Source organism: Apium graveolens, chromosome 1, assembly GCF_009905375.1.
Source record: "Apium graveolens cultivar Ventura chromosome 1, ASM990537v1, whole genome shotgun sequence".
Classification (NCBI taxonomy): domain Eukaryota; kingdom Viridiplantae; phylum Streptophyta; class Magnoliopsida; order Apiales; family Apiaceae; genus Apium; species Apium graveolens.
This window is the reverse complement of record NC_133647.1, coordinates 72,529,122-72,554,785: the sequence shown is the minus strand read 5'-3', so window position 1 is coordinate 72,554,785 and position 25,664 is coordinate 72,529,122. Positions and strand designations below refer to the sequence as shown.

General features: G+C 38.5%; 1 non-coding gene across 1 annotated transcript; it reads left to right on the top strand.

The window, feature by feature from the left end:
• Nucleotides 1-2,341: 2,341 nt before the first annotated feature.
• On the top strand, nt 2,342-2,448 carry LOC141682727 (small nucleolar RNA R71). Its single transcript, XR_012559927.1, has one exon. It is a non-coding gene; the product is annotated as a small nucleolar RNA R71 (small nucleolar RNA).
• The last annotated feature ends 23,216 nt before the right edge of the window (nt 2,449-25,664 follow it).

The window sequence follows — 25,664 nt, the reverse complement described above, 5'->3', positions numbered from 1 at the left end:
CATCTGATAAATAAATGGAAGAGGGAAGTGATCCTTTCTCATGGCCTTATTCAGCTTCCTGTAATCCATGCAAACTCTCCACCCCGTGACTGTTCGAGTAGAAATGAGCTCATTCTTCTCATTAGCGACCACAATGATACCTCCTTTCTTCGGCACACACTGAAATGGACTCACCCAAGAACTGTCAGAAATGGGATAAATGATACCTGCATCTAGCCACTTGAGAATTCTCTTTTTCACAACCTCTTTCATGATCGGATTTAGCCTTCTTTGTTGCTCAACAGTAGGCTTGATACCTTCCTCTAGCAGAATTTTATGCATGTAATAAGTAGGGGTGATTCCCTTGATATCTGCTATAGTCCATCCAATTTCCAATTTGAACTCTCTTAGAATTCTCAAGAGTTTTTCCTCATCACTACCTGAAAGGTCAGATGCAATAATAACAGGAAAAGTAGATGCATCACCTAAAAAAGCATACCTTTAGTGTTCAAGAAATGGTTTAAGCTCGACTGTAGGAGCTTCCTCAATAGATGGCTTAAGGCATTTTGGAGATTTTTTAGCTCCTCCAATCCAAGAGATTCAAAAGGCATATCCAGCCTTCGCTTCCAAGGAGAAGCATTCAAATACTACAACTGTTCATCACCTTCATCATCTTCACTATCTGAATTCCCCAACAAGGCTTTCTCTAAGGCATCAGACCTTAGCATTTGATCAAGTTCTGAAGTGACCACTGAATCAACCAATTCCACTTTTAAGCACTCCTCATTATCAGTAGTGAATTTCATGGCATTGAAAACATTGAACGTCACATCCTGATCCAATACTCGCATAGTGAGTTCACCATTTTGCGTATCAATCATGGTTCGACCAGTAGCCAAGAATGGTCTTCCCAAAATTATAGGAATATTCTTATCCTCCTCGAAATCAAGAATTACAAAATCAGTAGGAAAGATGAGTTTTTCCACTTTGAACAAGACATCCTTCATAATGCCTCATGGATATATAATAGAATGATCGACCAACTGCAAGGACATATAAGTAGGCTTTGGATCAGGTAATTCCAACTTCTTCAAGATAAACAAAGGCATTAGATTGATGCTAGCTCCTAAATCACATAAACACTTGTCGAACGACAAGTTTCCGATGGTGCAAGGAATAGCGAAACTTCCAAGATCTTTAAGCTTCAGAGGCAACTTCTGTTGCATCACAACACTGTATTCCTCCGTAAGAGCAACGGTCTCTAAGTCATCGAGCTTCACTTTTGGAGAGAGAATACCTTTCATAAACTTCGCATAGCTAGGCATTTGTTCAAGAGCTTCAACGAAAGGTATGTTAATATGAAGTTTCTTGAAAACTTCCAAGAACTTAGTGAATTGCTTATCCAGCTTTTGCTTTTGCAGCCTCTTAGGAAAAGAAGGTGGAGGATAGACCTGCTTTTCCCCTGTATTACCCTCAGGAGTGTTGATAACAACTGTCTTCCTTGGTTCCACTTCTGCTTCCTTCTGCACTTCTTCTTCAGCTACAACTTTAACTTCTGGAACTGGAGATTTTTCAGGATTTGCAACCTTCCCAGACCTCAATGTGATTGCCTTAACTCACTATTTAGCTTCCCTCTTGCCTGGCACTTCAGTGTCACTAGGGAGTGTACCGGGTTGTCGATTCAGCACGGCATTGGCAATTTTCCTAATTTGATTCTCCAAGGTCTTAATAGAAGCTGCTTGGCTCTTGTACACGAGCCTCAACTCCTCCAATTCATATTTTTGATTAGATTGTGGTAGCTGCTGAAGTTGGAGTTGTTGTCTTGGTGCATATTATGATTGTTGAAAACTAGGATGGTTGTATTGCTTTGCTATATACTGCTGATAAGGCTGTTGTACCGCATTCTGAGTGTTGCTCCAACTAAAGTTAGGATGATTGCGGTTATTGGGATGATAGGTGGTTGGAGCTGGTTGCTGCGATCTCTGAAAGTTGCTCACGAACTAAGCTGATTCACTAGAAATAGCACACTGCTCTGTCTCGTGTGCACCAGCACAGAGCTCACAGATACTAATGATCTAATTACCACCAAAATTAGCCAAATAATCCACCTTCATTGTCAAAGCCTGAAGCTGAGTAGCAGCTATATAGCAGTAGCTGTATCCACTTCCAGAATTCCTGATACCTTGCCTTAAGGTATTCTATGAGTTGGGTTCTGGTATTTATTAGCAGCCATCAACTTAATTAATTCATAAGCTTCGTCGTAGCTTTTAGCCCATAAGGCTCCTCCTGATGCTGCATCAAGCATGGGTCTAGAATTTGCACCCAACCCATTATAAAAGCAATTAATGTCATCCAGTCAGGCATCCCATGATGATGACACTTCCTAAGCATCTCTTTGTAGGGATCCCAAGCTTCACACAAAGATTCTCCAGATTGCTGCGTAAATTGAGTAAGAACATTTCTGATTGCAGCAGTCATTGCCATAGGGAAGAATTTAGTGAGAAACTTCTGAGCAAGATCTTTCCACGTAGTGATAGAGCCTGGTGGTAGAGAATGCAACCAACACTTAGCCTTATCCCTAAGAGAGAATAGGAAATGCCTTAGCTTAATATTATCTTCGGTAACTCCATTAAACTTGAAAGTGTCACAGATCTCGATGAAATCTCTGATGTACATGTTGGGATCTTCTATAGGAGAACCCTTAAACTGAACTGAATTCTGTATCATTTGAATCGTGCTCGACTTGATTTCAAAGGTGTTAGCCGTGATGGCTGTCCTGATAATGCTAGAATGTATATCATTGATCTTCGGCTTAGAATAGTCCATCAAAGCCTTAGGATTCGCTGCTTGATCTCCCATTATGACTAGAGCTTCTTCATCTTCAACTTTCTCTTCAACAAAAACTTCTTCAACCTTCTCTTCAACAAAAACTTCTTCAACTACTTCCTCCTCTTTATCCAGTATTCTCTTGCGATATCGAGAACGCGTTAGCATACACACTCTCTAGAGTGCCTGATATACAACAAGTACCCAAGTAAGTAATAATATCCGAGTCAGTGAACTTTAACGACCACTGATGACAAGCACATAAACTAAAAATTAACATCGAGTCCCCGGCAGCGGCGCCAAAAACTTGTTAGGACGAAAACACGCGCTAATATTCACACAAGTATACGCGTTCGCAAGTAACATATAATTAATTCTAGTTCGTTCCCAAAGAGACTTGTTTTAGGTTAATTTAAGAATGTGTACTTATACAACAATGATATGGTTATTATTCATTTCTAAGATGATAACAAGTTGAGATTGTTTATAACTAAGATATTAACTAACATAAAATTAACTAAGAGATTAAAAGGTTTAATTTACTTATATGAGACAAACATGGGATTCTAACTTCATAACTATTTCGTTCAACAGACTTTTGTTCTTAACCTTAGCATGCAATGGTGATGACACTAATCAGACAACAAGAAACTAGTAAGAGCCAACTTTCATTGTACGAATACCCTACTACCAGTTTACCCCAACGTGTGGGCTTTCATCATTCGGTTCATAGTGAGATGTCACAACTTTTGCATCCCGTTGGGTGTAACGATGTTTCGAAGCATTTTCATAATGAAAGCTTTTCCTTTCAATAGACCTGGTTGGGTCGTGATACAACACATAGACCATGTTCCTCACATAGTGAACACTAGCTCTTTTTATGACTCAAAACCCAAATGGATCAAGAATTTTGTAATCGTAGAATAAAAGGGTGGAGACCGAGGGGCGTACTTCAAACGTGACTTCAGCAGTCCAGTTGATAGTTCTCATTATATTCTTAATCTTTCAGATGCTGACATTCTAGCCCGAGATCTCCTTATTGATGATGACGGGAGAAGCCCTCTGGGAGTTCGTAAGAGAAACCAAGCTCATCGAGGCTGGCCTTAACAGCCTCTCTATAGAGGGTTTTTATTTTTATTCTTCCTTAACTTTGTGAAAGTTTATTTTTATATCTGCCTTCTTTTCTTCTTATTTCAGCTGTTGAGGCTGTTGATACCAAGGTTAACAAAGGCGACATGATCACGTGTAGGATGGCTCGGGATGCAGCCAAGCAGGCCAACCGCGTCCCTAAGGCACCTGCTTTCCTTGAGGCGTCAGGGTCCGGTCAGAAGAGGACCAAAGACTTTGATGGTAGCGCAAGGCCCCCCTGGGAACCTGGTTGGGGCATATCCAATAATGACTCAGTGGTTGGAAGTCCAGAATTAGACCTCGAGTAGTCAAGGAACTGTGTTACCCCTCCCGACCTTCTTCATGTCTCTTCTGGAGAGAAATTTCTTGAGGCCGAGATACTAGGGGCTCACACCTTGTATCAGGTATACTTCTACTTGTATGAACTTTTCATTTGAGCACCTCTTTTGGCATTTATAGGAATTTCATAGGAAACACCTTCATAAGAGGCTCTACTCAACCAAAAGGCCTTATTTTATGCTAGTCGATCAAGGCTGGTCGGCCTAGGCCTTATGTTTGGGGATTCATCCTTTTTGATTATTTACAACTCCTTTTAATGTTCTCCTTGACAGGCCAATGCTTACTTTGTTGTGTCCTCCACCTAAAGTATCAAGATAAGTAGTGACTATGCAGCGCTGTAAACCTCTATGAACAAAATGAAGATCTCCTCGGAGGAGTGGGAGTCCAAAGCCCATAAAGTAGAAGGTAAGATTGCTGCCTTGGAGAGGAAGTGCGCCCAGACGGAGGAGAAGAGGAAGAAGGAATGCAAAGTCCTCATCGACTAATACCACAAATCCTTGTCATTCACTAAGATGATGGACGAACATGATGATGAGATGCACCATATCAACCTTGCACTAGGTTGGAAGAGGGGAGTCAACGATGCTTACGGATTATGGCCGGATGTTGTCGACCCGAGTCTTCAATCTTGTTCATCATTCACTAAAATGATGGATGAGCATGATGATGAGATGCGCCATGTCAACCTTGCACTAGGTTGGAAGAGGGGAGTCAATGATGCTTAAAATTTATGGCCGGATGTTGTCGACCCGAGTCTTCTATCTTGCCCCCGGTAGCTACCCGTCATGGACCTACCGGGAAAGGTTCCAGATCCATGCCCGAGACTCCCTGCATGAGGTCTCAATCAAGTTCTAGCCACATGGGTTCCAGTTCCAAGGGTAAGGCCCCCTCGGGTAGCCCTAATTCCAGAGCATCCCTTCAGGGGAAAATCAAGGAGCCTCATGCCTTGCGGGAGGCTCTTCTATTTAATAGAGGGAGGCTCTTCATTGATGTTCTGCATTACGGATGTTGGCCTCATCTCTGACCTCGTCAATGAGATCGAGAGCGAACCTCATGCCTTCTTCGTTGGTCTCTGGCTCGTAAGCTTCTATCCTAGGGGATCTATGACTGATCTCGAGGGGTACCACAACCTCAGCTCCATAAGCCAGCATAAACGGGGTAGCTTGGTAGTCACTTTGTAGGTGGTACGATACGCCTATTGTATAGGCAGCAACTCATCTGCCCAAGTGTTTCTTGAGTGTTCAACCCTTTTCTTAAGTCCATTAAGGATGATTCTGTTGGAAAATTCTGCCTGCCCCTTTGCTTGTGGGTGAGAAATCAAGGTGAAGCAAAGCTCTGTACTGTTACCATCGCAGTACTCTCTGAACTCTGCATTATCAATTTGTCTCCCATTATCCGTGACCAGGATGTGTGGGATTCCAAATCAGCATATCATATTCTCCCAGAAGAATTGTGCAATTTGTTTGGTGGTTATCTTGGCTAGTGCTTTAGCCTCAATCCACTTCGTAAAGTAGTCTATGGCTACCACAATGAACTTCCTCTGTCCCGATGCTACAGGAAATGGTCCAAGTATGTCCATTCCCCACATTGCAAAAAGGATGGGAGTGCTGATAGATGTAAGCCTCTCCGGGGGCTGTCGTACTATTGGAGCATTCCTCTGGCACCTATCACATTTCTTCACATAAGCCTTTTCATCGGCTAGCATAGATGGCCAGTAGAATCCCAACCGAGTTATCTTATGAGCGAGGGCCCTACCCCCAAGTATTGTCCAAAAATCCCTTTATGGGCTTCTTTAAGTGCCTCCTCTGCTTCAAGAGGTCTTAAGCACTTCAGGTATGGAATAACAAAGTACCTTTTTTAGAGAAGGGCTTCAATCAATGAATACCTTAATGCTCTAACTGATAGCTTGCGTGCATCCTGGCATCATTGGGGAGCCACCCAGTCTCTAAGTGGGTCTTCATCAAGTCTATCCAACAGCTTGTCACACCAACCGGTGCTATCAGATTTATGACATGAATAGTAGGGGTCTTCAAGACCTGGAAGTTGATACTTCACGGATAGTTCTCGATTTCAGACGAGGTAAACTGGGACAAGGCATCCGACTCTCGAAAATTTGGCTATAGTATCATCTTTGGCCTTAAACTCTCCATTAACTTGAGCAACTACGAGTCTTGAGTCTCCACAGACCTTCAGGTTTTTGGCCTTCACGGCTCTAGCCAAGGCTAAGTTGGCTATTAACGCTTCGTATTCTGCTTCATTGTTCGTAGTTGGAATGTCCAACTTCAAAGCGTACTCAATCATAAACCCATCAGGGCTTTGCAAGACTAGGCCTGCACCACTAGATTTTCTTTTGGACGCTCCGTCAAAATGGAGAACCCAATACTCTTTCAGGGTCATTTCTTTATCCTTCTCTTTCTCTCCTCCGTCTGGGGTTATTATCTCCTCCTGCCCCCTGACTTCTTAGTTGTTAATGGTGCATTTGACCATGAAGTCTGCTAAGTCCTGAGCCTTGATGGCCATTCGACTTTGTACTTGATATCAAATTCTCCTAACTCAGTTACCCACTTGATGAGCCTTCCACTGGCCTTCGAGCTATGAAGAATGTTTCTCAAGGGTTGGTCTTTTTGGACTTCGATCTTGTGAGCCTAAAAGTGTGGTCTCAATTTCCTCGAGGTTGTAATGAGAGCAAGTGTGAACTTCTCCGTGGTGGAGTAATTCAACTCTGCTCCATGGAGCACCTTACTTACGTAGTATACAGGCTTCTGGAGTTTCTGTTCTTCCTTCAAGAGGACTACACTCACGACTTGTTCAGATACCGCTAAGTACAGATAAAGGGTGTCCTCCAGAGTTGGTTTTGCCAACAATGGGGCTTCAGTCATGTACTTATTTAGCTGTTCAAAGGCCTCTTGGCTCTCAGCTGTCCATCCAAAATTCTTCACCTTCTTAAGGGTTTTGAAAAAGGGCAGGCATTTGTCTCCAGACTTGGAGATGAACCTACCTAGAGCTGCGATTCTTCCTGTCAGCTTTTGAACGTCCTTAATGGAGCATGGTGGCTCCATGTTCATGATTGTTTTGATTTGGTCAGGGTTGGCCTCTGTTCCCCTCTTAGAGACCATGTGACCCAAAAATTTTCCGGACCCAAAAATTTTTCGGACCCAAAACCAAAAGCACACTTGGCGGGGTTTAACATCATCTTGTGGTGCCCCAGCACTTCAAATGCCTCTCTGAGGTGATTAATATGATCAGCCTTGCTTAGGCTTTTGACTAACATGTCATCAACATAGACTTCCATGGTCTTCCCAATTAGAGGGGCGAATATCTTATTTACCAATCTTGGAGGTGTCATCTTTGTGCATTTTAATCTGATTGTAACCGCTGAAGCCATCCATAAAAAACTTAGCATCTCATGTCCAGCATTGGCATTGATCAGGGTATCAATTCTTGGTGGGGTAGCAGTCTTGGGGACAAGCATCGTATAAGTCAGTGAAGTCGATGCACATCCTCCACTTCAAATTGGCTTTCTTAACATTACGGGGTTGGCCAACCACTCAGGGAATTACACTTCCTCAATGAATCCATCTTCTAAAAGCTTCTCGACCTCCTGTTTAATGGATTCCAACCTATCAGGGCCATAAGTTCTCTTCTTATACTTCACAACCTTTCAAGTTGGGTCAACATTCAACTTATGAGTTACAAGGTTCGGGTCAATCCCAGGCATATCAGCTGCTGTCCAAGCAAACACATCACTGTTCTCTTATAGAAAAGTTGTCATATGGCCCTTCAAGGGCTTGTCCAGAGATGCCACAATATACATGACCTTCTCTGGGTCTAAGGGGTCTAGGGGAATTGGGACCAAGTCCTTGGCCGGCTTCCTTCACAGTTCATCATTCTCTCAGAAATCCATGTCTTCTATGGGGAGGACCTTCCCCCTGGTTCCATCGGGCCTAAGTGCTGCAACATAGAAACTGCGGGCCATTTTCTGATCTCCTTTCACTTTTCCAACACCATTCCTAGTTGGGAACTTCAGAACCATAAGATAGGTTGAGGGTATGACTTTAAACGCATGGATCCCTGTTCTACCTATGATAGCATTATAAGTAGAAGCTGCCTTAACAACCTGAAAGTTTAACATCTGTGTGGCCTCCATGGGCTCTTCCCCGATAGTTACGGGAAGTTATATTGCTCCTTCGACTTTGCATTCCACTTGGTTAAACCCGTAGATGGGGGCATCAGACGGAGTTAGTTGATAATCATTGTAGCCCATCCTTATGAATGTGTTATGGAACAGGATATCCACAGAAGCTCCAGTTTCCACTAGGACCCTCAAAATAGGACAATTTCCAATTATCGGATTGATAACCAGAGGATCATCCTGAGGAAATGTGGCCCAATAGTAATATAATTGTTTAAGGGGGTTGGATACAATTGTATAGATGTTTCGAACAAGTATAAAAATATAACAGTTCTTTATATTTCTTATAAAAACTGTTACAAACTCTCTCAAGAAATACCGATGTTCTTGAGAGCTGCTAGGTCGTACAATACTCGAGTTAATCACTGTGTGATGACCTAAACAATGTTTATATAATACATAGCTGCTACAAATAAATCTAAAATATGCATTATCAATTACTATCAGAAAATGATACATATCTTTAACTTAATACATAAAGTCCTATCACTCAGAACGTAACAGATATCCATCCCTCAAAATAAGGAACATAATCAATCTTCATAACAGACTTCCTATAGATGCTGATGACATGCAAATACTGATAATTGATCAAATCCTGATGAAACATCAAATACTGATGACATCTAAAGTGCAATCAGATCCTGAGCTTCTTCTGATCATTGAGAATCAGCACGTAACAATCTCCCCCAATTTATGCTTAATGTAATGAAGCATAAATTTAATTCTTAATGACGCCAAAACCAATTACAAAATGTACAAGGAATAAAACTTACTTCAGTATCCTAATGTAATTGACAGTTATTTCTAGAAAGTTGTTCAACCTTTCTTCCTCCTTTTCTTGAAGGACTTTAACAAGCTTTTTCTTCAATTCTCTCTTCTCTTCAGTATCTTCTCCAAGCTGGTACATGGCTGATCTCAGTTTAGAAATCAAGCTATTATTCAATTCCAGACCACCAATCAGTATAAAGATTAAACTGACATCTTCATGATCAGGACTGAAGGATAACTGAGGATTGTTGAAAAAAAAATTTAGGACTGCATCTCCCTTTTGCATCTTCATTTCTTGACCAGTATATGTTCTGTACATAGGAACATAATCACCATTATATTTATCTTCTTTGTGCATGACTCATCTTTTGATACTTTCAAGTATCATAGAAGACCAATTTCTGGTGACATTGTTCTCAACTCTATGAAGATAGTGAATATATTTCAACTCTGTCACAGTCTTCATTAAGAGTTGTTGCAATGCAAAACTCTTTTCTTTACCATCTCTAAAAAAGTACAGAATCTCTTCTCCGACATCATCAAAATTTATCTTTCTATATACAATCTTCACGGCTTCAACTTTTTCAAGATGTGAAGAGGTAATTCTTTCACCAAGATTGTCAGTCAGAATATTTGTGTCCAGTAAATTAAACCTTAGAGTTTCCTGTCCAAAATGGCCAATACATCCTCTGGTTCCAGTTTTGACAAGCTTCAGCCTTTCATTATGTTCTACCCAAGAAGGTTTCTTGATGGACTTGTCAACATCTTTTTGTTCTGAACCAGAATCTTCTAGTCCCGCAGACACATATTTAATATGTTTGAACCCTTTAGGATAACTGAATGAACCAACATCTTTCCATCTTTTCTCCTGTTTTCTGATATGAGCATAACTTTTAGGTAGATCAAAAATCTTCCCTTTTTCTTTATGACATAGCTTTCTCTCTGAATTTAAAATTCTCCGCATATAATCACCACATGCTTGATCAGCTTTCATTCTATCAATTTTTTCTTGTTCATCAACCTCTGAATTATGAGAATCGACTACTATAGTAAGAACCAAATGATCCAATCCTTTGACCACCTTTTCATCAGTGTCAAAATCAGCTATCAGATTTTCAGTATCAGGATTTGTTTTATCCTCAGGACTTGTGTCTGCCTCAAGAGTTACATTTGCATTAGTTATATCAACTTGAGCAATGTCAGTGGTTGATTTCTTCTTTCTTTGAACAATCAGCTCTTCAGTCTTCTGAACTTCTTCTACTAATTTATGTCCTTGTACAAGAACATAACCTTCTCTGGATAGGACATTCAGAAATGTAGAATCAATTGCAACCATTTGACTTGGTTTAAAAATCCTTCCTCTTCCTCCTCTTCCTTTAGCTCTTGTAGATCTTCCACCTCTTTTTCTTCTTCCTTTAGAAATGTTGGCTTCAGCTTCAATTTGAGCCATTAACTCCTTCTATTGCATAACTGTTTCTTCAGTTGTTATATCAGGAAATTCTTCAGTTATCAATCCAAGAGCACTTCTAACATTCTTTTGCTCAAACCTTTTATCTTTGTAGTACAAAATAATATCTTCACCCGTTTCCTTGTGTCTGTAAGGAAAGAATAACCCTTTAGCATCTTCTAAGTTAGAGATTGTAACATCACCAGTCTCAGGAGCATCATCAGTAGTCTTGTTCTTAGCTTCATAAGAACCAGTAGACTTCCCTTGTCCTGAAGAATTAGACTTTTTAGAATGTTGGGGTTGTTGAGCAGTTGAAGCAATTGGAACATTTGTAACTAGATTTTTATCACCATCATCATCACTAACTTTATCCTTTATCTGAATAGAATCTGGTGTACATTTTGTAGCAACTATCTTCTCCCCCTTTTTGGCATCAGAATTTGAAAGAAGAGAAAATAGAGCATCCAGTTTGTCAGCCATAGAAGATACCTTATCTTCCAAAGAAGAAAGTTGAGAATCCATGCTTTGTTGAGATTGAACTACACCTTTAATGACAGTTTTCACACTTGTGAGTTCAGCTGAAGTAGGTTTATTGATCATGAATGCATCAATCTTGTCCTTAACAGTAGCATGAGATTTCTTCATATCAGCAAGTTCAGAATGAATCCCTTTGACAGAAATAGTAGAGGCCCTAAGATGCAATTTCAGATCAGGATTTTGAATTTCATCATAGGCCCTGTAAACATGTTGTATACCAACAACAGATGATATAGAAGTATTTGCATGTCTCCATCTAAAATCCCATTCAGTCTGTCGAAAGTGCTCAACATCAGCATTGTAATAAGAAGGATTTTCATTAAAATGTGAAGAAGAACCAAAATTGGACTTCTTAGATGCATCAATAACAGTCTTAAGCTGAGCTGTGTCAGAATCATCATTAGAACTGTCATCATCAGAGTCAAAACTGGACAGACCCTCAAACGAATTTGCAGGACTAGGCAGAATTGCTTTGTCTTTAGAAGAATCTTTAGCAATAGGTGTCTGTTCCTAATGAGATCCTGCAACATAAACAAAGTAACACCTAAATCTCTCTTTTCTTTTCAAGTGATCTCATCACTTCTCACGCAATATATTACTTTTGAGAGTAATATTTTCCTTATAGAAGAAAATTTATAAGTAAAGAAATACTTATAATATTCTTTTCTCAAAGCTACCTCTCCCTTTTCCAGTACAGGAGACTGCCACTCAAAAATTTATTTTCTTTCATAATATTTTCACACAGTCTCACAGAAAAGCACAATCACACATTTTGCAAAGAAATAAGAGATGGCTGGGAGGAGTAATATGCTTGTCATATAAATAGAGGTAACCTCAAACAAGAGACTATTTATAATCATACAAACATGAGGAACCATGGAAGAGAATAGGCAATACCTGAAGGTGATTCCTCAAGTGGAAGTGATGATAGTGGAGGAACAAACAACACATCAGGATGCTATAACAAGCTAGTCAGCAACAAGGAATCATCAATAGTAGCTATTGTAGTGGAAAGTTGAACAACATCAGGATTTGTTGTAGCATTAGAATTTGACTTTTCAGGAGGATGAGATAGGCCAGCATCAGTACTTTGAATGGATGGTTTTTGTGGGGCCTGAGGAATATGAGCTGCTTCAGCAAATTTTGGTGATGGTTCTTGTGCACTCTCCTCAAATATAGGATCATTGATAACTGCATCCACCTTTGACAGTTCATCCTGATTAGCTTTCTTTTCCTTCAGTAGTTGCTCAGAATCAGCAAGGAGATCACCTTGAGCAAAATCAACAATGATTTGTGCAGCCTCTTTATCTGCATCTTCCCTTTGAGAAGATGGTTCTTGTGTGACTGGATGTGTCTCAATTTCTATCTCCCTTTGAGACTTAGGTTCTTGTGGACTGACATCCATAGTAGAGGACTGAGTCTTGTTCTTCTTTCTGATGTACCCAACTACTTTTCCACCTTTTCTCTTCAAGCTGCTCTTTTCAGCTTTCTTGGTCACATCAGTTTCTTTGATCACTAGAATCTTTTTGAGCAGAGCTCTAGCATCAGTAGTTGGCTCTTTGGTACCAGTAATGTCAACAAAGTCACCAGGATTTGCAACTGTTGATTTCTTAATATTTAACCTAGACCCAATGGGCATCTGATCATTAGAGTTAGAATCATCTTGCATGATCAGCCTTGATTTCTTGACTGGAAAACATTCTTAGTTTTTCTCACTCTCACTCCGTACGGCCTGTAGAGCTCTCTGTTCAAAGTTAACAGATTTCTTAACTAGCCTTTTCTTTGGTACAACTGATGCCTTTTGGGAGACACTAGAGGAGGCTAGTTTAGGAGCTGGATTAGAGTTCCGTTTAGGAGAAAGAATGCTCGGGTTAGAAAAAAGATGGATAATGTCTTGTTCCACAGCATCAGGATATATTACAGAGGTGCCATCATCAGGATTTGCAGGCACTTGTGAAGGAGTAGGTCTATTTCTCAACAGAAATTTCCTGACCTCCGTAGGCAGGAAAGGAGGTCCTGAAAAATTATTCTTTTCATCCCTTTTAATGTGATCAGTGATAGCTTTCTCAGAAATTTGAAACACATGAAGCAATTCATTATTATCAAATTCAGCATTAGGGCATATAAAATTGAAAATCAGTTGAAGAAGTCTAGTATACCCTATAACTCCTGATGTATCTGCTCTCCTAGAAATTATGAATTGAAGAATAGTTTAACCAGAGTCTAAATTACCAGAGTAAAGGAGAAAGTACCCAATTTTCAAAGAAGTAGATGGAAGAGCATCAAAATTTGTTGTTTTATTCAAGAAACACCTGCTGATATAGTCAAAGAAGAAATTTCATTCTCTATTCAATTTTGTCCTTTTCAGTTTGCCAATGGTTGTGATTTCACCTTTATAGCTCAGGGTTCTGAGCATATCAAACAGCTGCTCAGTTGCATAGTTATTAGGAGCACCATCACAAGCATGCAATCTCAATGCTTGAACCAGGACATCAACATCAACCTCATACATGCGTCCCTTATATTCAAAAGAGAAAGCAGTGTTTGTTTCATTAACCAGAGCTGTATTCCATACCTGTATTACAGCCCTTTATGTCACCTTAGTAGGATTTGTGAGAGCATACCCAATTGGACATTGGAGTAAGAAATCCTAAATATCATGAAAAGATTGTGGAAACTGCTGATTTGTAAGCAGAGCCAAATAGTTATTGGCGCCAAAGGTGTTTTCATGAATGATAGTGGTTTGACTGAAGAAAGGTGAAACCTTAGAAAATGACATGATATTTGTAGGAGTTGAGGAAGAATATAGGTGTGATGTGAATAGTGAGGTTGTGTGTATGATGATTTATGTCACTGAAGTTCTTGTGAGTATATAGGTTTGTAAAGCTGAATTGTGTATAACACACACACACACGAAGAAGGAAACTTAGTGAATTAGACTTCTGACAGATAACAATTACTGAGTAATAGGATTTAAAAGTGGAGTAAAGTGCGGAATTAGCAACAAAATACGTACAGCTCTTTCAAGAAATTACTGTGTGAATTTGTTCAATAGATAAACCACTATTAATCAATAATTAGATAACATATTCAATTTGCAGCACCAAACAACTCAGAAATCATTTTACAATGATATTATAAATTAGAACATGCTGACCTGTTGTCAGTATTTGGAACCTCTTATCTTTCAGGATTTGACAATGTCAGGATTTGTCGATTCAAATTCATCAGTATTTGTCAAAACAGCCAAATTTATTAGAAAACCACAATTTTAATCTCAATAATCATCAAAAGATACTTGTTAAGTGTATTATTTAGAGATTAATAGGCTACAATGAAGAACAAGCACATACACACACAACTAAAGAACATAGATTAGGTCTTGTAAATAAAAAAAATCATTAATAGTTCAAGAGAGTACATTTCATGAAATTTTGATTACATGCATAAGAGATTACAAGAGAATCCAAGTTTAGTAGAGAAGAGCTACAACAACCTTGGTCTAAGAAGCCTGACAAAGCTGATGGTGAAGAGAAGTAACTAGAGGATGATCAGGGCTTCTCCCTGCTTTCAACAGGAGAACAGCAAGGCGAATGATCTTCTTTTGCTAACGAAGGATGTATAGATGAAGGTCTCTCTGAAATCCCAGAAAGTCATTTTTGGTGACTTCTGGAAGTTGAATCCAAATGTCATGTGAAATGGCATTGATATGATATGGAGTTTGCATCCCATCACGAAAAAGTGTCATAATATTGGTGCCATAGCTGTAGAACCAAGCGAAATTTGCCATTGTTTGAGAGAAGAAGGAGATGTGAGAAATGAAAGTGATGAGAGCGATTTGTGTTGGTGAAGATATGATTGGACTTGATGATGAATGATGGTTTAAATAACAAAGAGAGAAAGAATATGAAAGGACTAGGGGTTTGGTTAATAATTAACTGGGGAGTTAATTGAATGATTTAACCAAAAAAAATATCTTATTGATGCGTGTCTCCCCAGACTAATTTACAATGATAACAATGACATATATATTTATACATGCACATTTAGCAAATAAATTTACTTAATTTAACATGCATAAAATAAAATACATCAAAAAAAAATTCTAAAAAACATGTATTTAAAAACATCCAGGACATCATCATGATTTGATCAATATACATCAGGATTTGATCAAATATAAAATAAAAGGAAATAATCTATCCCAACTAACCATACCAATTTCATTAAAAAGATTTGTAAATGTTGCTTCAGGTAATGGATTTTTGTGAAGATGTCAGCCAGCTGCTGATCAGTAGGAACAAAATGAAGCTCAATTATCCCTTCCATGACATGGTCTCTTATAAAGTGATATCTGATACTGATATGTTTAGTAAGAGAGTGTTGTACTGGGTTTCCTGTCATGACAATAGCACTTTGATTATCACAATAAATAGGAATTTTAGAAAATGATAATCCATGGTCCATGAGCTGGTTCCTCATCCATAGTAACTGAGCACATCAGCTTCCAGTTGCAATGTATTCAACTTCAACAGTTGAAGTATAAATGGACTTCTGCTTCTTATTGAACCATGAGACTATTCTTCCTCCCAAAAACTAACAGCTTCCAGATGTACTCTTCCTGTCTATCTTGCAACCAGCAAAGTTAGCATCTGAATATCCACACAATCCAAAATCAGCTTCCCTTGCATACCATAGACCAAGTGATGCAGTACCCTTGAGGTATCTAAAGATTCTCTTCACTGTAATAAGATGCGGCTTCATAGGATTTTCCTGAAATCTTGCACACAAACAGGTGGCAAATATAATGTCTGGCCTACTAGCCGTTAGGTACAAAAGAGAACCAATTATACCTCTGTAGTTTGTGACATCAACCGATGTACCTTCATGAGGATAAAGCTTTGTAGCAGTTGCCATATGAGTAGTTACAGTTGCACTTTCTTGCATATTAAACCTTTTCAACAGATTCTTTGTGTACTTGGACTGATTAATGTAGATGCCATTATCAGTCTACTTAATTTGTAACCCAAAAAAATAGCTCATCTCTCCCATTATACTCATTTGATATCTTGATTGCATCAACTTTGAGAACTTATCACACAGTTTTTGATTAGTTGATCCAAAATTGATATCATCCACATAAATTTGAACTAAAAGAAGATATTTACCTTTATTTAGATAAAATAAAGTTTTATCCATTGTACCTCTTTTGAATCCACTTTCAACTAGAAACCGAGCAAGGGTTTCATACCATACTCTAGGTTCTTTCTTTAGTCCATAGAGTGCTTTGTCAAGTCTATAAACTTAGTCAGGATGTTTGGGATCCACAAAACCTGGTGGATGTTCAACATAGACTTCTTCTTCAAGTTCTCCATTGAGAAATGCACTCTCGACATCCATCTGAAAAACTTTGAACTTTTTGTGTGCAGCATATGCCAAGAAAATTCTGATTGCTTCCACCCTAGCAACAGGAGCAAATGTTTCATCATAGTCAATTCCTTCCTGTTGGGAATATCCTTTAGCCACTAATCTTTCCTTGTTTCTGACAATGGTTCCATCAGAATCAGTTTTATTTCTGAAGACCCACTTTGTGCCTACAATTGACCTGTTTTTAGGTCTAGGCACCGGCTTCCATACTTCATTTCTTTCAAACTCATTCAACTATTCTTGCATAGCTATGACCCAATCTGCATCCTTAAGTGCATCTTCTACTTTCTTTGGCTCTTCTTTTGAAATAGATTGTGATACAGACATTTATTTTGAGTTGCACTACTTGTCTTTACACCTTCATCAGGATTTTCAATGATCAGATCAGGAGTATGATCTTTGGTCCATATTCTGGCAATAGGAAATGTCCTTCTTAAGCTAGATGCTCCCCTTGAATTATGTGCCTCATCAAATGCATTTGAGGCTCCCCCTGAATCAGTGTTGTTATCTCCTGATGAAGTATTAGTACTTGACTCATGTTCACTGTTAGTACTATCAGTTGAACCTTGCTGTTGCTCCCCCTCAACATGTGCAGGTTCATTAGTACAGTAATCATCTTCAGGATCTCAAGGAGTATCAGGATTTGGATCATCAGTAATTGATAATCCATTAGAGTTTAATTCAGATTCCAACAGTGCATTTTTATTTGCGAAGATCAGCCTTTCATGAGAGTCTTCTTCAAACCCAGGAATCTTCTTATCATCAAAAGATAAATTGGTGGAGATAACTATAGTATTTGTTCTCAGAATGAAAACCCTGTATGCTCTTCATGGTGAGTAACCAACAAAGATTCCTTCATTAGCTTTTGATTCAAATTTTCCTAGCTGATCAGTATGAGTTCTCAGAACAAAGCACTTACATCCAAATACATGGAGATGTTTGAGACTTGGCTTCTTTTCTTTCAGTATCTGATAAGGAGTAACAACATGTCTGTTTATCAGTGTGATATTCTGAGTATAACAGGATGTGTTTACTACTTTAGCCCAGAAGTAAGTGGGTAGTTTGGCTTCTTCTAGCAGAGTCCTGCCAGCTTCAATCAGGGTTCTGTTCTTTCTCTCAACGACACCATTTTTTTATGGTGTAGAAGGAGGTGAGAATTGTTGTTGTATGCCTTTGTACTTACAGACTTCCTCCACTTTTGAGTTCTTGAACTCAATGCCATTATCACTTCTAAGTATTTTCACTTTAAAGTTGGATCCATTCTTAATTTTCCTTACAAGATCCAAAAGAATTTCTGGAGTTTCATCCTTCCTATGTAGAAAATAAACCCAAGTGTATCTAGTGAAATCATGAACAATTACAAGTGTGTACCTTTTCTTGTTGATAGATATTATGTTTACTGGTCCAAAGAGATCCAAGTGTAACATATGATATGGTTCAGTGATAGAGAATTCTGTTTTCTTTTGAAGGATACTCTTCTTTGCTTGGACTTTCAGATGAGTATAACATATTTGTTAATCCTCTTACTAGCTCATTCTTGGCGAGTTCATTGATTGAATTGAAGTTGAGATGTGAGAGCTTCTTGTACCAATTCCAGCTCTCATCTACTGATGCCTGTGAGATAAGGCAAGTAGCTTCTTGCTCAAGACTTTCATGCAGCCTTGCTTCATACATGTTACCATATCTGTATCCCATTAAGAAAACCTTTTTTGTCTTGTTATGAACAATTTCACAGTGAGAGTCATAAAACACCACATGATAACCTCTGCCTGTGATTTGACTGATGCTTAGTAGATCGTGCTTCAGTCCTTCCACCATAGCTACATTCTCTATTGCCACCTTCCCAATTACCAAGTTGCCATATCCCAGAGTGTGTCCTATATTTCCATCTCCATAAGATACATCTGGGCCAGCCTTCGTCTCAAATTCTGACAGTAGGGATTTATTTCTAGTCATGTGTCCTGAACATCCACTATCCAAGACAAGAGTATTTTTCTTGTTACCCTGCAATCAGAGAAATGATTAATTTGAAGGATTTTTAAGGATCCATTCTTGTTGGCTCTTCTTTTTGGACAACTTAAGTTTTCGTGATTCAGAGTTTTCTTTATCAGAATTTATTAGATTAAAATTGAACAAAGCAAAGTGTACAAAGAGTTCTCACATTTATTATCAAGGTGCTCCTCTGGTCTGAGCAGATAATTCTATTTCCTTGATTGTCTGGATTTCTTCCCAAGCTTTCTGTTGTTTTCTTCTATTTGATTATGGAGTTGTCTGTGGAATTCAAGTTCATCAGCTTCAGATAGATCCAGCTTTTCTTGCATTTCCAATAGAGTCTCATTGCTAGAGATACTCAATTAGTCCTCCAGTATGAAGAATCTTCTAACTCCCTTATCATCTCTGAATTCCATCAGCCAATAAGGCCTTAAATGCACTCTTTTTCCTGTGAAGGGAATTATAAGAGATCTTGGAAGTGCATTCTTGGCTTTATCACTCCTTAGATCTTCTATCTTCTTTAGAACCAACTTCTTTGCAATTATATTGAAACCAAAGTTCTTCTTAAAGGATGAGAATATCTTAATCATTACAGAGCAGCTTTCCTGAAGAATCCTGTGAAGTGGCCATGTGATTTCTTTCCCTCCCTTGTACTTGAACAACAACCTTCCAGGAAGATGTCTATGAGCATCAATTCCTCTTACTTCTTCCAATTCATCCAAGTAGAGATTTATTTCAGAAAACTCCTTGATGTCACAGATGTATAAGATATCTCTCTTGTTGACTGTAGGCTGATATTTGGTTAGGGTCATGGACCTGAAAGTCACAAGCTTCACTTTCTTGGTTGCTTTAATCTTTATCTTCTTTGGCTTGTTGAAGATAGGTAAATTGAGTTCAGGAATTGGCAAGCTTTCCCAGTCTACTGGCTCATCCTTGGGAATTATAGGTTCACCATGAAAGTTCTTTGTTGGATCTACCTTGAATTCCTCATGTACAGTTAAGGTCATGGATGTTTGAGTTGATGTTGTAGACTTTTTGGGAATGTAGTCCTCCATTTCCTCATCACTAACATCCAATTTTCTTTTGGAGTGAAGCTTGTATCTGAATTTTCTTTTCCGTGGAGGTTCATTTTGCATTTATTGATCTTGAGCTTCAGTAAATACAAGTGGTTTTTTAGAAATCTCAGTTGTAGATTTGACAGCTTGAAGTTTGGCTAAGATAGCAGCTTGCCCCTTCTTTTGTTTGAGCTTCTTAGCATCTAAAAAAGCTTGCTTCTTTTCTTGCTTGATCCTTTCTTTTTCTTCCTTCTTAGCTTCTATAAACAGAGGGTTTTCCAGCGACCACACAGATCTCTTTTCCATTCTTGTAAATTTTTGAAATTCTCTTCTTTTGAACTGAATCAGATGGATCTTTGTAAAATGCAATTGACCTTGTCAATAGCTTCTTTTCATCTGGCCTAGGTGTCTCAAACATAAGATCCACAGGGTTTTTGTCTGAGAACTTTGAATAGTTCCTTTTAGACTTCAGAATTAGATTGGCTTTTGGAGATTTGATGCATGAAGTTTGGCCTTTTTCCAAGTTACCAAGACTCATTTCATTCACTGGGATTTGTGTGACTTATGAGTGGTGATAAAATTTTTTGTCTGGTTTCTGTATCTGACCAGATTTCTTTTGAATTTCTGCATCAATCTTCTTCCATTTATCATCTAGCTCCTTCTCAGCTGCTGCTACATCAATCTTTGTCAGTTTGTCATTTGATTCTAGTTTTGTTGCTGCTAGATTGATGAGATCAATGCTATCCACAGCTCGTGGCTTAGTGAAAGCAATTGCTGGCACAATTACTTTGTTGACTTGAATTTTGAGCAGAGTCTCCCCCTCACTTGATGAGCCTTTCTCCCCCTTTTTGTTAGCATCAAGTTGTTGAGAAGAAGGGAGTTATGCATCCACCAACTGTTGGAGCAGAGCAGTCTGAGCTTCCTGATTTGCAAGTATGTTGGCCATTGACTTCTCCACTTTAGTCAGCCTAGAGTCCATGGACTCAACCTTTCTGTTTAGATCTACTTTCCTTAGATTTTGAGCTATCTCAGTCATGGTGGTTCCTGGAAGTTTGGCATCCAACCTTTCCACAAAATCTTGTTTGACTTCAGAAATTTCTTGCTTTATTTCATCCACACTTTGACTGTGTTGGAGAGCTTGAATCTTGTGCATTTGTAGAGCTTCAAGATGTGCTGTGAGTAACCTTTTAGTGTTGGCACTTATGGATCCCTGAATTACTGTTTGGGTGTCATGAATTAGCTTAAATAAGGTGGATTGGAGATGTGAATATGAACATTCTTTAGTCAGCATCCAGGATGGAATATCTGCATCTCCCCCTATGCTCATGTTATCATCCTCTATATGTTCACCATCATTCCCAAAAGAGTCTTCAGCCAATTCAGGATCACTACCAGTTTTAGATGGCATAACAGTGATTATATCATTTGCCCTTTGTAGAGAAGCAGTTGTATGCACTAGGTTTAGCATCTTCTCAGCATCCTCATTGCCCTGTTTAGCTAGAGTTTGATAAGCTAAAACGGGATGAGTAAATGTCTCAGCATCCAGGGAGATAGAATCTATGACAACTTGATATTCTTGCTGAAATAGTCTCTCCCTTTTTGCATACTGACATTCATTGACTCACTAGCAATGGTTTCTATCCTTATAACTTCTGTACCTGCATTTCTCTCGTTTTCTCTCTTTTGATGCATCAAGGGCTCCCTTTGGCTCACCACCCTTATACCCTCACCTTCACCTTTTAAGGTGGGACTCCTCTCACTCTCTTTTGCTAGGCTGGAAGAAATAGCCTGCATGAGTTCACTCTTTTTCTCTCCTTTTGCCTGGGAGCAACCCAGCCTCTCACTCATTTCACTCCCTTCCCTCAGTCCTAAGAGTGATTGTACAACTAGTAACTCATCTACACTTGTAACAATTGTTAAAATTTCAGTGTGTGTAGAGAGTACCGACGAATGAGAAACATCCATCGGGATAGTAGTTAGGATAGCCGACGGATGACTGCTATTAGGCACCTCCGTCTGGTTACAATCACGAACCGACAGATGAACAATATCCATCAGAATAGAAGAAATGAATGAGTTTGGAGTGGAAACTATTATGGACTCTGTGCAGATTGATGAAAATTTTGGCACAGATGTTTCAATAGTTCCTGAAGAATTGGCAAGTGAGCCAACAAATCATCCAAAAGATGATGCTCACTTGCACTAGATTTTAGCTTCCCCAACAGACTTAAAGAAGGGGAATCAGGAATTGATGTGTTAATTATATCCACATCCAGAGAATTTGTGGGATAGTTTGGTGTTTGTGGTGCTTCTATTATTAAAGATTTTGGCTGTGACTCCACATTTATTGGAGCCACATCAAACTGACTTTGAGATGGTACAGTGACTGAGTCTTTAGCTTCAATTTGCACTGTGTGTGTTTCGTGTGCATCCCCAAGGGTTTTAGATCTCTTCTTTATGGCATAGGTTTGAGATGAACTAGTGTCCCTTAATCTTTTGGCCTGTGCTCCTGGTTGGGAGCTTGTTTCAATAGTAACACCCTTTTGAGAGGATAAAACTAGACTTGTGCTAATTTCCTCATTAACTACCACAGTTTGTTGGGAAACTGTGGTGTGGCTAGGCTTGGGTACACTTACCTCACCAACCTTATCCTTAAGGTTTCTTTGACTTTCACCCTGTCCCTCACCTTTCTCACCACCCTTCACACTCCGCTCTTTAGGTTTGGTAGATTTTGCAACTGGTTTCTTTTGAGAGAACCCAGAGGGGGATTTCTTTGTTTTGGAATTTGAAGTTTTTGTTTTGGTAGCTTGGGTAGGCATCTATTGGGTCATTAACATAGATGCCATAGCTACACTTGAAGGCAAATAAATTTGTGAGGTTGGAAGAGTAGTGATAGTGGTGTTTACCTTATTTACCTGAGGGCCCTCCATGATTGGAAAGTAGAAGAAGGGCACCTCTTTGTGGTGACTTGCTCTGTTCAGATCTGCAATTTTTCTCCTTTCTTGAACCCAACAATCCAATTTGTTGGTTGGGTTCTCAATAACAATATTCTCAATAAGATGATTAGCAAGATTCATAAAGAATCTAGCATAATAGACACTTTTACCTCTCTTATTAACTTCCCCTAATTTATAGCCTAATTCAAACATAACCATGTCACTGAAATTATGATAATTATCAGTAACTAGCGTATAAAGCATGTAAGCATGACAATATTGATAGAACCCAAACTACTAATTTTTCCAGAAAACACCTTGGTAACTACATCACACAAATAACTCCATTCTTTTCTAAGACCTAGCCTTCTAATCTCACTTAACTTAGAGGTAGGAAGTGCATAGCCAATAGAATTAAGCATGGTAGCTAAATTAGCATCTGTGTGTGGAACAATAGTAGTTTTTTCAGGGATCTTAAAGCATGCTTGAATTGTGTCACTATTAATGCAACATTCCTTACCTTTGAGTGTGAAAATTATGGTTTTGTCTGTAGACTAGTATACAACAGTTGTCCATATCTCCTCCACAACTTCACAATAGATTGTGCGTGATTCGAACATCGCATAACTGAGTTTGCAACTTTTCACAAAATCCATCATTTTGTGAAAATCTCCAGACGCCGGAATTTCCTTGTTCACAAGAGCTATAAAGTTGTTCTTCTTATAGATAAATGCAGACTGAGACATGATTTTGACTAATGGTGCCATTGTTAGAGTAAGGTAATTTGTAGAGAGAAAGAGAGTATTTGCTTTGGAGAAGAAAAAAGTTAGAACAATTGATTTGAGAATGATAAAAGAAAAGAGTGAAAATGAATTTTGCTTTTATATTATATCAGAAATAAACTGTCAAAAGTAATAAAGTGAAATAAAGTAGCCAATCAAAATAGCCCAAAATAGCCGTTTAAAATAAATAAACTACCAAAATTCTGCCAATTATCCGTCGTGATATACTTACAGACTGTAAGTATATCTGATTGATAATGTTCAGAGTTCCAACAGCCATGATGAAAGCAATTCGACGGATGAGAATAAAACGATTATCCGTCATGAATAAAATAATCCAGAAAAGTAATTGATTTTTATTAAGATATTCTATTTCGACGGATGATCAAACTCGATGGATAATGAGTATCCGTCGGGATGTAAATTTTGAATTAGCCAAAATTTCATCTAAAACCGAAAAATTAATTGAGTTTCTGGCTGCATTGCAACTTGCAAAAATATGAGAAAGAATTCAAGAATAATTAAACATACCTAGCTCACTTACCCACCTGGAAAAAGTGGATTCATCAAGTGTTTTGGTAAAGATATCTGCAAGCTGCTTTTCAGTTGGAACAAAATGAAGTTCCACAGTACCATTCATCACATGTTCCCTAATGAAGTGGTACTTGATGTCTATGTGCTTTGTTCTTGAATGTTGTACTGGATTTTCAGTGATGGCAATTGCACTTGTGTTGTCACAAAAAATAGGAATTCTGTCCACTTGTAGACCATAGTCTAACAATTGATTTTTCATCCATAAAATCTGTGCGCAGCAACTACCAGCAGCAAACTATTAAGCTTCAGCTGTAGAAGTAGAAACTGAATTTTGCTTTTTACTGAACCAGGACACAAGCTTATTTCCTAAAAATTGTCAAGTTCATGTTGTACTTTTTCTATCAATTTTACAACCAGCATAATCTGCATTTGAATAACCAGTTAGATCAAAACCAGAATCTTTAGGGTACCAAATGCCAAGTTTTGGTGTTCCCTTGAGATATCTGAAAATTCTCTTAATAGCTACTAAATGAGATTCTCTAGGATCAGCCTGAAATCTAACACAAAGACAGGTAGAAAACATTATATCTGGCCTACTAGCTGTTAAGTACAGAAGTGAACCAACCATGCCCCTATAGCTTGAAATATCCACAGACTTTTCAGTAGTGTTTAATTCAAATTTAGTTGCAGTGGCCATGAGAGTTTTTGCAGATGTGCAATCCATTAGATCAAACTTCTTTAAGAGATCAAAAATATATTTGGTTTGACTAATGAATATTCCATCACTAACTTGCTTAACTTGTAAACCAAAAGAGTAAGTTAGTTCTCTCATCATGCTCAGTTCATACTTACTTTGCATCAATTTGGCAAACTTTTTGCAAAGTTTTTCATCTGTAGAGCCAAATTTAATATCATCTAAATAAATTTGAACAAGTATACTAGAGCCATTAACATTTCTAAACAATAAATTTTTATCAAACAGTACCTCTTGTGAAGTGATTTTCCAAAATAAACTTTGATAAAGTGTCATACCAGGCTCTAGGTGTTTGCTTCAATCCATAAAGTGCTTTCAAAAGATAGTAGACATATTCTGGAAAATTTGGATCTTCAAAACCAGGAGGCTGACTAACATAGACTTCCTCCTCCAAATCTCCATTCATAAAGGCACTTTTGACATCCATTTGATAGACTTTGAAATTGGCATGGGCTGCATAAGCTAAAAAAATTCTGATGGCTTCAAGTCTTGCAACAGGAGCAAAAGTTTCATCAAAATCTATCCCTTCTTGTTGACAATAGCCCTTAGCAACCAATCTAGCTTTGTTCCTGACAACTATGCCATTTTCATCCATCTTATTTCTAAATACCCACTTGGTGTCAATTGGATTCTTTCCTTTAGGCTTGGGTACCAGTTTCCATGCCTTGTTCCTTTCAAATTGGTTTAGCTCGTCCTACATAGCTAAAATCCATTCAGGATCCAATAGAGCTTCTTCTACCTTCTTTGGTTCTTCCTTAGAAAGGAATCTTCTATACAGACACTCATCTTGAGTTGCTTTCCTTGTTTGAACTCTAGAAGATGCATCACCAATAATGAGGTCAAAATGGTGATCTTTAGTCCATTTTCTCTGTTATGGTAGATTAGCTCTAGATGAAGTGGCCTCATTATTTTCTTGAAGTGTGACTGAGTTTTGATTATGAGAAACTCCCCCTGAGTTTGTGAAT